A 13,404-nucleotide genomic window follows, 5' to 3' on the forward strand; every position below is an offset into this window, starting at 1 on the left:
TAAAACACATATTGCGTGATCTCTAGACAAGGATTCTTGTCTAGCGTGTACGTGCGCAGCTTACTAGTCAGATATCTACTACTACACAATTGGATTAAAGGGAAACGACACCTTGTCGGAAAGTTAGGACTATAGAAATGATGGTTCATTGTGTATATTGGAAGGGATACAAAAACATACATTGTTAAACGGCTAAGAAAAGTCTTTTTTTTGCTTTCCCTACTGCTCACCTCATGTCCTACTCAGAGCTGCTTATGGTAAAAACCTCTATACTTACATATGTCTAAATCTAGTGTCAAAATAGTTACAGTCCCATCTGAGCGTAAACGCCTGGAAAAACACTAGCAAAACGACTACAAACAGTTTCCCATTTTTTTGCCGCTGCTAGTGAATTTAAAAAATGCCTTGTAAAAATAAGGGTATGTTCACGCAGACTTTTCTGGTGTATTTCGGGGGCGCAAACGCCTCGAAATATGCCTGAAAAAATGCTAGCTGAAGGCCTACAATCATCTACCCATTGAATTCAATGGGAAAAACTGTGTTTTATTCAGACAGGGCGGTTTTTATGCTGCAGTTTAAAACAAATAAACGCGCGTAAGAAAACACTGCGCAAAAAGAAAGAACATATCACTTCATGAGCCTTTGTTTGAGGCATTTTTTCTAGACTTATTTGGAGCGGTTTTTCTATTGACACTATGAAATAGCTCCAAATAAGTCTAGAAAAAAACGCCTCAAAAAAAGTTTTCAACTTCAAAAATGACTGAAAATCAGGGACTGTTTTCTCTGAAAACACCTCCATTAATTTTAGCCATTTTTTATTTTTGTGTGTGAACATACCCTCTGCCTCATAAAAAGAAGTAGCATGTCACTTCTTGAGGCAATTTTGGAGCTGATTTTCCATTGACACTGCCTTAAAAAAAACGCCTCAAAATACGCTTCAAATTAAAAGAAGCTTAATTTTCAGCTTTAAAAACACCTTGAAATCAGAGGCGGTTTTCCCTTGAAAACAGCTCCATAATTTTCAGCCATGACTTTTTGTATATGTGAACAGACACTCAGGACTGTAGCTGATGTTAAAAATAGCAAATATAGGTTTGTTAGCCCAAACCAACCCAATAACATTCAAGTAAACCAATTTGGCAAAGATCAGACTTATCAGACGGCTCTTTTTTGAAGGGCTATTCCAGATATTGCTATTCCAGACATCCGGGCCCCTTGACCTCCCCCTCCTACCTTCTGCCACTGAGCTCCGGCCACTGATTTACGAGGTGGCCAGGTTTCCGGAAACAGCCAAACTAATTTTGCTACGCTGTTTCTGGAACTCTCATAAAAGGGAATCTGAGTCATGGAAACAGGGTAGCACGGACATCTAGGCTGTTTCCGTAGCTCCCGAGTTCAGGAAACAGTGCAGCTCACTATGCTACTGCGTTTCCATAACTTCTATTTACATCTATAGGAGTTTAGGAAACAGCGTAGCAAAACACGCTCTGCTGTTTCCACAAAACTCGTCCACCTGGTAAATCAGTGGCCCAGCAAAAATGGCAGAAAATAGGACGGGGGACAGGGGGCCCCATTCTAGAATAATGTGTGGGCCCCACAGGCCAGCAGGCCGGCTAATGCTGCAGTTTTTCGCAGCATATGTTCAGGGCAAAAAAACATCCTGATGGATACAGGTTTCAGTGCTAGATACAGCTGTTCTGTATACAAGATACTAAGCAGCTCTATCTCAAAAAGCAAAAATAATTTTTAATAAAAAGTATTTAGAAAGTTGCACCATACACACTGACATATATATATATATATATATATATATATATATATATATATATAGAAAGCAATTTCAAAGGTGTACATAAAATTTAAGTCAATGACTCGGTGCATTGAAAAGCCTTTCTTGGAATTCTGAAATTACTCAGTAGACAAGATGTTAATGATCTTCTAAATAACTGTCCGTCAACAAAAGGCAAAAAAATATGGTCTTCCCTCCATTGAGACTTCTAGATCTCTTGCAGGTTCAGTGCACTGACTATGATCCACAAGTGCAGTATTGTATGTCGGATAAGATAAAAAAAAATAAAAATCTATGTTATTGAACCATAAATCTAGTAAAAGAGATGATTTACTTTGACAATCTGTATGATCCTTTGTATGAGGGAGTAATGAAGAATATCATTGTACGTCTACAGAGGCTTCCTTTTTAAAAAATGTATTTCTAAAAAGCTACAAAAACCCCCATAAGAGCGAGGTTACCTTTCATATAAGCTGACGTCGCTCTTCAAACAGAGATTGTGCCCATAGAAAGCTGCTCGGGTGCATTGATCATCGCCCTGTACATTGCAGAATAGAAGACTCTTCTCTGTTACTAAGCTGACGAGGATTTCTAACAAATGAATAAAAAAAGGAACATTGACGAGAAGTAAAACAAACTCAAATCACAGCAGGATCCTCGCAAAACACAACAAAATGTGGATGTGTCATATATTTCATGGTATTATTTACTGCGCGTTCAGAGCGCTTTATTGGAGACGACACAGGAATGAAGAGGTGCTGTATTTTTTCTGGATGGATGTGATAAAGCGTTCCTGTGTTACTCTCACTTCACCGCAGGCATCCACCAAGCCATTTATTATTACTCCGCTGTGTGTGCCAGTAGAAATTGCATTTATGCTTTATATCCTTTACACAATATTATTAAATACAACTAAACATGTAATAACAATGAATACAGGAACGCCTTGTCTATATACAGTGTCACCTGTGCCCATTGATCTTTTACTGATATGTTGACGTGTGAGGACGTTAAAGGGCAAGTAAATAAAGAAAAAAATAAATTTCTATTAAATTCGCATGTTGGAATATTCTATTTATGAACATGGATATGTCAAACTGCCGAGCAGATATTTATATTACAAAGTGTGTGTGGGGGCGGGGGGGGGGGGGTGCCTGATTTGGAAGCTATAATTCAGGCCATGCATACAGAAAATATCTATCTATCTATCTATCTATCTATCTATCTATCTATCTATCTATCTATCTATCTATCTATCTATCTATCTATCTATCTATCTATCTATCTAATCAGCCTATCTATCTATCTATCTATCTATCTATCTCTATATCTATCTATCTATCTATCTATCTATCTATCTATCTATCTATCTATCTATCTATCTATCTATCTATCTATCTATCTATCTATCTATCTATCTATCCCATACATATCTATCACCTATCTATCTATCTATCTATCTATCTATCTATCTATCTATCTATCTATCTATCTATCTATCTATCTATCTATCTATCTATCTATCTATCTATCTATCCATCCATCCATCCATCCATCCATCCATCCATCCATCCATCCATCCATCCATCTATCTATCTATCTATCTACCATTATACACTGCAAAACAGTCTGGATGTACATTACATAGTGCATCATATACTATGTAGAGAGTACTAAAAAAACACATTATCAACTAGTATTGTTCCATTACGTAAAGGCTATGCACACTTTTGCAAGCTCCTTTTGTTTATTAAATCAATGTTTTATGTGATTCATTTTTTTTAATTGACTTATTTGAAAAAAATATGCTTCGTTTTCCAGATACAGCTTCTATGTGTCCTCCATACATAAAAGCTGCATTGTTCGCTATGAGCCGATTCCATCAGTTCAGCTGAACTGACGGCTCGGATGAGAGTGGGTCCTGTGTGTGTCTAACACAGGACCACCATAATATCGATCACACACATCTACGTACGTAAGCACTGCGCTGATCCTTCTTAGAATAGAGTGTACACGTTCACAACATATTGTGACGTCTATCCTGTTCTACTTGATAGCTTTTGATAAAGTATACATTAAACGGATTCCATAAAAGTCTATAGGTGACAGATGTCTAACAGAGTTCCTGACGTATAAGTTTAACGTATCCCAGAATAGTCTTTGGGTGACGGATGCCACTGTTAGGCATCCGTCACAGCCAACGTTTAACATACAAGTCAGGAACTTTTCCCGGAGTAAACATTAAACATAGGTCAAAACGTGATGTGAATAGGGCTGTAGTAGGGGCTTATGGTGGACGATACCCATACATTCCACGTCTATGTAGGATACGTCTTAGGCCTCATGCACACGAACTTATTTTTTTCCTCCTGTAAATACTGGCGTAAATAGGGGTCCTTGGTCACACGTATTCGACCCGTATTGCACCAGTATTTATGGACCCGTGCCCGTAAATATGGGTCCGGTGTCACCCGTATTTACGGGCACGTTGTCGATGCAAAATTGCACTGCAGTAATCGGCAGCCCCTTCTCTCTATCAGTGCAGGATATAGAGAAGGAACAGCCCTTTCCGTAGTAAAAGTAAAAGAAATTCATACTTACCCGGCCGTTGTCTTGGTGACGAGTCCCTCTTTCGACATCCAGCCCGACCTCCCTGGATGACGAGGCAGTCCATGTGACCGCTGCAGCCTGTGATTGGGTGCAGCGGTCACATGGGCTGAAACGTCATCCCAGGAGGCCGGACATGAGGAAGAAGCAGGGAGTTCTCGGTAAGTAGAAACTTCTATTTTTTTTTTTACAGGTTGATATATATTGTGATTGCCTAGCAACGCTCCCGTAATTACGGGTGCACACACGTAGTCACTCGTAATTATGGGAGCCCCATAGACGTCTATGGGCCTGCCCGTGCCGTAATTACGGCCTGAAATAGGACATGTTCTATATTTTTCAACGGCACGGGCACCTTCCTGTAAGCATACGGGGAGGTACCTGTGGCCAATAGACGTCTATAGCGTTTACGGGCGATTACGGGCGTTTTTACGTTCGTGTGCATGGGGCCTTACTGTGTGCGATAAAACAGTCACTCCAGTTTGGCTTGCCATTGATTTTGCCAGCTCTGAGGCACTTGCTTTGTTTTTCTTTAGTTCAAGGGAGCTTTTTATAAGACCATCTTTATTGAATTTCTGTATTACTTTTGCTACTGTTTGCCAAATTAAAGAGAACCGGCAGCAGATTCATGTTGTGGGGTGAAAGCGGCCCCCGATTTTAAATAAAACTATGTTTTACTCTGAAGCACTGTAACGTTTAACCGCTTCCCGACCGCCCACAGTAAATTCACGTCGGCACTTGCTGGGCTCTGTGCAGCGCTGACGTGAATTCACGGTGGGTGTTAAAAGCGCGATCCGGGTGTCTCAGAATAGCGCTGACAACCGGATCGCGCTGTTAACCCCTGCCTCTGGTCCCGGAGACATGACCGGGACCTAATTGGTTCAGGTCCCGGTCATGTGATCGCAGGGAAAGTTTATTGTAGCAACGAACTGGAAAGTTTGTTACTACAACAAACTGGAAAGTTTGTTGCTACAACAAACTTTCCCGGGGACCGATTCCGGGTGCTGCAGTCGGTATGGCAGAACCGGAGGCCATACAACGGCCCCCGGGTCTGCCATGCACAGCAGCCTATGAGAACCAGCCGGAGGCCGGTCCTCATAAGCTTCCTGTCAGTGTGACTCTCAGCGTCACACTGACAGTTTATAACTCGTTACACTACCTAGGTAGTGTAATGTATTATAGCAGCGATCAGTGCTGCAGGTCTTCAAGTAAAACAAGTAAAAAATAAAGTAATAACATTTTTTATAAAACTGTAAAAACAAGTTATAAAAGTTACAAATACAAAAAATGCTTTTTTTCCTATAATAAGTATTTTATTATAGGAAAAAAATTAAAATGTTAAAAAAGTACAAATATTTGGTATCACCGCGTTCGTAACGACCCAAACTATAAAACTATAATATTATTTTTCCCGCACGGTGAACAGCGCAAAAAAAATAATTAAAAAACAATGTCAGAATCACTCATTTTTTGGTCATCAACCCTCCAAAAATATAGAATAAAAAGTGATCAAAAAGTCGCATGTACCCTAAAATAGTACCAATAAAAAGTACAACCCGTCCCGCAAAAATCAAGCCCTTACACAGCTTTTTTTGATTGAAAAATAAAAAAGTTATGGCTCTCAGAATATGGTGACAGAAAATAAATAATTTTATCGAAAAGTGATTTTATTGCGCAAATGCCACACAACATAAAAAAAACTATATACATCTGGTATCGCCGTAATCGTATCGACCCGCAGAATAAAATAAATTTTAATTTATAGCGCACGGTGAAAAGTGTAAAAAAAAAAAAAGACAAAAAACATTGTCAGAATTAGTTTTTTTGTCACTTTGCCAAAAAAAAATCTAATAAAAAGTGATAAAAAAGTTCTGGCTCTCAGAATATAGCGACAGAAATTGTGCAGTGTCCAAAAGCGGATAAGATCGGGCGCCATTTATCAGTGCGACATTGGCCACATATCTGCGGATTATTATTTATTTACCGAATTATTATACCCTCTTATTATGTCCTGATGTACTCTGCCAAATTTACACATACCCCCACATCATAAACTGAAATACCAGCAAAACCCCAAACAGAACAGTTACCAAGCAAACTCTGCGCTCCAAAAGCCAAATGGCGCTCCCTCCCTTTTGAGCCCCACAGCGTGCCCAAACACCAGCTTACGTCCACATATATGATATTTTATATCCGGGAGAACCCGCTCAACATTGTATGAGGTATTTGTCTTCAGTGGCACAAACTGGGCACAACATATTGTGCATTAAAATGGCATATCAGTGAAAAATTTAATTTTCACTTTGCACCATCCGCTGCGCATTAACGCCTTGGCGCACCACGACTTAATAGCATGTCGTGGTGCGGGGGGTTATATATGGAGAGGGCTCATGCGCTGCGCCCGCTCCATATTCTGCAGGTGTCCGCTGTGTATTACAGCTGACACTCGGGACTAATGGACAGGAACAGTGATCGCGCTGTTACAGGAGCCTGTAAAAATGATATTATACTGCAATACATTAGTACTGCAGTGTATTGTACCAGCGATCTAATGATCGCTCGTTCCAGTCCCCTAAAGGGACTTTTGGGAGGTTTCCACTGTTTTGGTACCTCAGGGGCTTTGCAAATGCGACATGACACCCAAAAACCATTCCAGCTAAATTTGAGCTCCAAAAGCCAAATATTGTTCCTTCACTTCTGAGTCTTGCCGTGGGTCCAAACAGCAGTTTATTACCACATATGGCGTATTGCTGTAATCAGGACAAATTGCTTTACAAATTTTGGGGTGACTATTCTCCTTTATTCATTGTAAAAATTAAACATTTCATTTTTACTGCCTAATTCCACTAAATTCAGCAAAAATCTGTGGGGTCAAAATGCTAACTATTCCACTAGAAAAATTGCTTGAGGGGTGTAGTCTACAAAATGGGGTCACTTTTGGGGGGTTTCCACCGTTTTGCTTCCTCTAGGGCGTTGCAAACGCGACATGGCACTGAAAACCAATCCAGCACAATCTGCGCTTCAAAATCCAAATGGCGCTCCTTCCTTTCTGAGCTCTGCCATGGGTCCAAACAGCAGTTTAGTACCACATATGGGATATTGCTGTAATCGGGAGAAGTAGCTTTACAAGTTTTGGGTTGCTTTTTATTCTTTATTCCTTGTAAATATTATTTATTTTTATATTTTTTCAGAAAAAAAGTAGATTTTCACTTTCACAGGCAAACTCCAATAAATATAGCAGATGCTAACTATACCCATAGATAAATTCCTTGAGGTGTGTAGTTTCCAAAACCGTGTCACTTTTGCGGGATTTCCACTGTTTTGGCACTAAAAGACCTCTTCAAACCCGACATGGTGCTTAAAATATATATAAAGGAGGCCACAAAATCCACTAGGTGCTCCTTTCCTTATGAGGCCGGTATTTCAGTCCATTATCACACTAGAGCCACATGTGGGATATTTCTAAAAACTGCAGAATCTGGGCAATAAATATTGTGTTGTGTTTCTCTGGTAAAACCTTCTGTGTTACAGAATTTTTTTTATTACAAATGAATTGCAGCAAAAAAAAAAAAAATTGTCAATTTCCCCTCTACATTGCTTTAATTCCTGTGAAACGCCTAAAGGGTTAATAAACTTTCTGAATTCTGTTTTGAATACTTTGAGGGGTGCAGTTTTTAATATGGGGTGATTTATGGGGTCTATCTAGTACATAAGGCCCTCAAAGCCGCTTTAGAACTGAACTGGTCCCTTTAAAAATCGCCTTTTGAAATTTTCTTGAAAATGTGAGAAATTGCTGGTAAAGTACTAAGCCTTGTAACGTCCTAGAAAAATAAAATAATGTTCAAAAAACGATGCAAATATAAAGTAGACATATGGAATATGTGAAATAGTAACTATTTTGTGTGGTATTACTATCTGTTTTACAAGCAGATACATTTAAAATTAGAAAAATCATAATTTTTGCAAATTTTCTCTAAATTTTGGTGTTTTTCACAAATAAGCAATGAATTTATTGACCAAATTTTTCCACTAATATAAAGTACAATATGTCACGAGAAAACAATCTCAGAATCGCTTGGATAGGCAAAAGCATTCCAGAGTTATTACCACATAAAGTGACACATGTCAGATTTGAAAAAATGGGGCTTGTCCTCAAGGCCAAAATGAGCTCGGTCTTGAAAGGTTTAGGAGAAAACATAGTTTTATTAAGTGCTGGGCTGGGGAAGAAGTTTCTAATGGGCGGCTCCACTCCGACTTCTCCTCCCCCGACTAAACTTGATTGACGAGTCTCTCCTGTACCTGCCACTTTTCCATGTGGCCCATGGTTAGGTCAACATAAATCTGCAAACTGGTTCCCTTTAATAATAGTAATTTGTTAATCTTCATGTACCCTTCTACTATTTTGTGCAATAAAATAATTTTCTTTCTCAAGTCTAAAGACAATTTTCTCCCATGTGGTGCTATTGTTGTCAGGATTAAGTCTTAAAGTGATTCAGTGTGTTAAGTACCACTTCTAAATGTCAAACAAATGCACAAATTTGATCTTTTATATTATTATTATTATTATTATTATTATTAAAAACGCATTTATAAAACCACATCTAAAAACGCATGTATCTTTTAAACTTCATACGCACTTTTAAATAATTATCAATTAAATATTCTTAGGTTTTTTCTTTCATTTATGCAGTGTACTTTATACAGTTTATAGCAATTACATAATAATCCTCTTTTCTTACTTGCAGTTTAGTTGCATTCTATCCTCATTGTAATGAAAATCACCTCTACATGCGGCTAAATTTGCTTGCTCCTGCTCAGTGCTAGGCTTGTGAATACATATAGCAGCTAATCTGAGCAAGCAGAGCCGCAATTTAAAGAGTGACAGAGAAAGAGATATGACTGGAGGTGGATTTTAGTCTACTTAAAGGGGTTTTCCTATTATGATAATTTTTTACCTCTCCGGCAGCCCCATAGAAAGTGAATGGAGCAGTAGCCGAGCATGAGCAGTCCCACTCCATTCACAAAGGGCACTCCGGAACCTCCGTTCTCAGAATCGGTGTGGGTCCCAGTGGTCGGCATTAAAATAAATTCAAACAGTAAAAATTCCATATGCACCAGATTTATTAAGAGGCAATTTGGTGCAATGCCCTCTCCAATTTCTTTGGCACAAAACACGCCATTATTATTAAATGTGGGTCATTGCATCTGAACAGGAGTCATTGATTGTAGTGGTGCATTGGAAGAAAAAAGACGGAAAGCCAACAATAACATTGTGTTTCTGTAATCCTGGCCACCTTGCCACTGGTTCTCTGTTTGAATGGGGTAGCCACTGGCCACCTCACCAGACGAGAACGGGGGCCTCCCGTTCACTAGATAGGTGGACATCCCACATTTATTCCTGTGGATATGCCATAAATGTCTAAGATGGTGTCACATAGGGTGTGGACCCACTGGGCCGTACTGCCTTGACGGTATGGCAGCTGGCCAAAAGTGTGCAGGTTACAGTCTATAGTTCATATAGTGTACCTGTGACAGCTCGGACAGTAGCAAGGCAGGCTCAGCTGGGACTAGGCAGCAGGTAGACGTCATGCGAGAAGTAGCAGAACAGGCGTAGAATACAGCACAGCACGACTACAGCACAGCACGGCACTTGACATAGTACGGGATACAGGCACTGGGAATTCTGGGAACTGGAAAACACTAGGAGACCATTTGCTTAGACAAACTAGGATACGACAAAGAACGCTCAGGCAAGGATCAGAAGGGCAGAGGCCTTCTTATAGTCCAGGAAATCATGTGAGTTGATGATGATGATTGTTTTCATGTGTGGAAAAAAACACCCCATTCATATTTTGTGTATGAAAATCGTTGGCCCTTTAAGAGCGGGCACGAGCGTGCGTGCGCACCCTACGGGACTCAGCGGACCTGAGCAGAAGGGAGCGCTGGCGTCTCCTAGGAAGGCGATGGGGACCAGTGCTCACAGATCCATGGCTGCGGGCGTCGGGAGGTGAGTAAACCAGACGGCCTGCGGCCATGGACGCTACAGATGGGAATACACCTTTAAAGCTGTATAAAGTTTCGCTTTTGCTGCTACTATATCAGAGTATAATGGTGAATTTACACGGTGTGGTTTCATCGTGGTTAATTACCGTGATCATCAACCAGCAGCATTTTGCAGTGATTTCACGTTAATTGCAGAAAACAAACTATCACTGTGTATGTGAGGTGTGCTGCTTTGATAATGATAACTACACCGTTAAGCCACAACATTAAAACCCCTGACAGGTGAAGTAAATAATATTGATTTTCTGGTTACAATGGCACCTGTCAAGGGGTTGGATATATTAAGCAGTGAGTGAACAGTCAGATTTTTTAAGTTAATGCGTCGGAAAAAGGAAAAATTCCCAACCGCAAGGATATGAGCAACTCTGACATGGGCCAAATTGTGATAGCTAGACGACGAGGTCAGAGCACCTCCAAAACAACAGATCTTGTGGGGCGTTCCCGGGATTCATTGGTTACTACCTACCAAGTAGTCTAAAGAAGGATAACCATAGAAAGGTGTCAGAACACACAGTGAATTGCAGCTTGCCACATTTGGGGCTGTATATCCGGAGGTCAGTCAAAGTGCCCATAATTACCCCTGTCCACCGTCAAAAGTGCCAACAATAAGCAAGTGAAAATAAGAAATGCACAATGGAGCAGTGGAAGAAGGTCTAATGAATCATGTTTTCTTTTTCATCACGTGGATGGCCAGGTGCATGTTCGCCGCTTACCTGGGAAAGAGATGGCACTAGGATGCACTATGGGAAGACAAGCGACGGAGGCAGTGTGATGGTGTGGGCAATGTTCTGCTGGGAAAACTTGGGTCCTGGCATTCATGGGAATATTACTGTAATGACGGGGTAGGGAGACAGACAGGTGAGCCCTAATCTACCCGCCACTCAGTCCCTGCCTACTTGCAACGGCCCGTCCTAGGCGACGGCGTACAACTGGGCGACGGTCCCTACGCTCAATAAGTGCACGACAGACAAGGGTACACAGAAGCTAAGGGAAATGGGGCAGTTGCCCACAGCAACACAGTGAGCAACAAGAGTAGTGAACGAGCCGAGTCAAAGCAGGAGTGCACGAGGTACAAATCGCAGAGCAGGAGCGTAGTCAGTAAAGCCAGGGTCAAAAATGAAGCAAGGTCAATAATCATAGCAGGAGCAGCAGAGCCAGGAAACAGAAAAGAATCACAGGCAAAGGAGGAGCAGGAAATGCAGGTATAAATAGACAGAGGGCGGGAGCTAGCTCCGTCTGGCCAGGCTGTGATAGGCTCTCCCACTCCTCAGCCTCCCAGCCTAACTGGTAGAAGATCGTGTCACTCTCTCAGACTTAGGAGCAGGTGCAGACTGATTACCCACGGGCGTCGACACAGAAGCTGTGTCTGGCAGATCCTTTACAGTTACTTTGACAAGTTCCACCTACCTAAATATTTGTGCTAACCAAGTACACCCCTTCATGGCAACGGTATTCCCTAATGGCAGTGGTCTCTTTCAGCAGGATAATGCCCCTGCCATACTGAAAAATTGTTCAGGAATGAGTTGAGGAACAGGACAAAGAGTTCAAGATCTTGATTTGGCTGTGGGATGTGCTGGAAAACCAAGTTTCATTCATGGAGGCCCCACCTCGCAATTTACAGGACTTATAGGATCTACTGCTAACGTCTTGGTGCCAGATAACACAGGACACCTTCAGAGGTATTGTAGAGTGTCCATGACTCGATGGGTCAGAGCTTTTTAGGTGGCACGAGGGGGACCTGTACTGCTACCTCTATTACATCCAGTGGTGAATTAATTTACTGGGAGAAGAAAACTTAAAACTAAGACATCCCTTTATGCAGGCATCTTCAAGATGGTGCACAACTTTACTAATCATTACTTTTTACGATTGATTTACCCAATAGCTTTGTAAATACATTAAATATTTTACTTTATTTATAGCAAAGTTCCCCAACCTTCTGGTACTCGTGTGCCAATTTTGAATGTGACAGATGGTGTTGAGCCATACCAAGTATTAAATAAGACCTATCAAGTCATATGGACCTAACCCTAGTGTTTATTGCCAAATATATGGTTGTATATAGATCCTAGTAATCCTATGACATTGCGGATACCACTAGGGCATAGTAGCATTTTAGAGTGGTCACCAGCTGGGGAGCCCAAAGAGCTACAGGTTTATAGGTAAATCAAAGATTTCCTCTCAATGAATGTAAATCTCTGCAGTTTTCCTTTGGTGGATGACTGAAGGGCAGCAACCACATCCGAAATCCAGAAAACACCAATCCTGTTCAACATCTCTTTATGTTCCACACTATAAGGTTGCTTTCACATGGCCCTATTACAGCAGGATTTCTATGGTATACGGTATAAGTTCGGTACAGAAGAACCATAGGAGGTCAGGGTATTGCACCAGTAATACGGATGCAGAAATTAAGCCACATTACGGCCTAATCTGACTCTTCGAATAACAAGTTTTAGCCTTCCCTGCCTGATTTCTCGGAAAAAAAATCTGAAATTAATTAGAGAAAGGACTGTGCAGTTACAGCCACAAAACATATGTTTTCTACGAGGTAAACTCTACCATCAGCAGCATTTCAAGGCTGCAAATGCACGTGCATGACAGGTGGATGCCACAAGGTCCATGTCTTAATGCGCTTTACTGGTTTCCATTAGATAAAGGGAATCAATTTCTTGTTTGGCAGGTTCCCCCTCCGGTAATCTTACAATTGATAATCCATATAGCCGGCTTTCCAGTGCTGGCAGATTCACTGCTGAATGGGGATAAACATTAACATCAATAAAGAATAATGTAGAGTCTAGCTGACGTAGGCAAAATGTAATGCACCTGATGTAATATATGTCTTGGCACTGTTAAAGTAACAGCCTCCTATTCATGATGAAGGTCATGAATAGGATACTAGAATGTAATAATACTTGTATTAGACTATTGACTTTTACATATTA

General features: G+C 40.8%; 1 protein-coding gene across 2 annotated transcripts in view; it reads right to left on the reverse strand.

Annotated features, from left to right (window-relative positions):
* LNX2 (ligand of numb-protein X 2) overlaps positions 1-13,404 on the reverse strand; it is a 139,258-nt gene that overhangs the window by 93,280 nt on the left and 32,574 nt on the right. The window contains exon 2 of one of the 2 annotated variants that reach the window (XM_075851671.1): positions 2,251-2,380. The exons of the other annotated variant lie outside the window; for it this stretch is intronic. The gene's annotated coding sequence lies outside the window, so the exon portion shown is untranslated. The remainder of the gene's footprint in view (positions 1-2,250; positions 2,381-13,404) is intronic. 2 annotated transcript variants of the gene reach the window in all.

Source organism: Rhinoderma darwinii, chromosome 2 (assembly GCF_050947455.1).
Source record: "Rhinoderma darwinii isolate aRhiDar2 chromosome 2, aRhiDar2.hap1, whole genome shotgun sequence".
NCBI classification, from domain to species: Eukaryota; Metazoa; Chordata; class Amphibia; order Anura; family Rhinodermatidae; genus Rhinoderma; species Rhinoderma darwinii.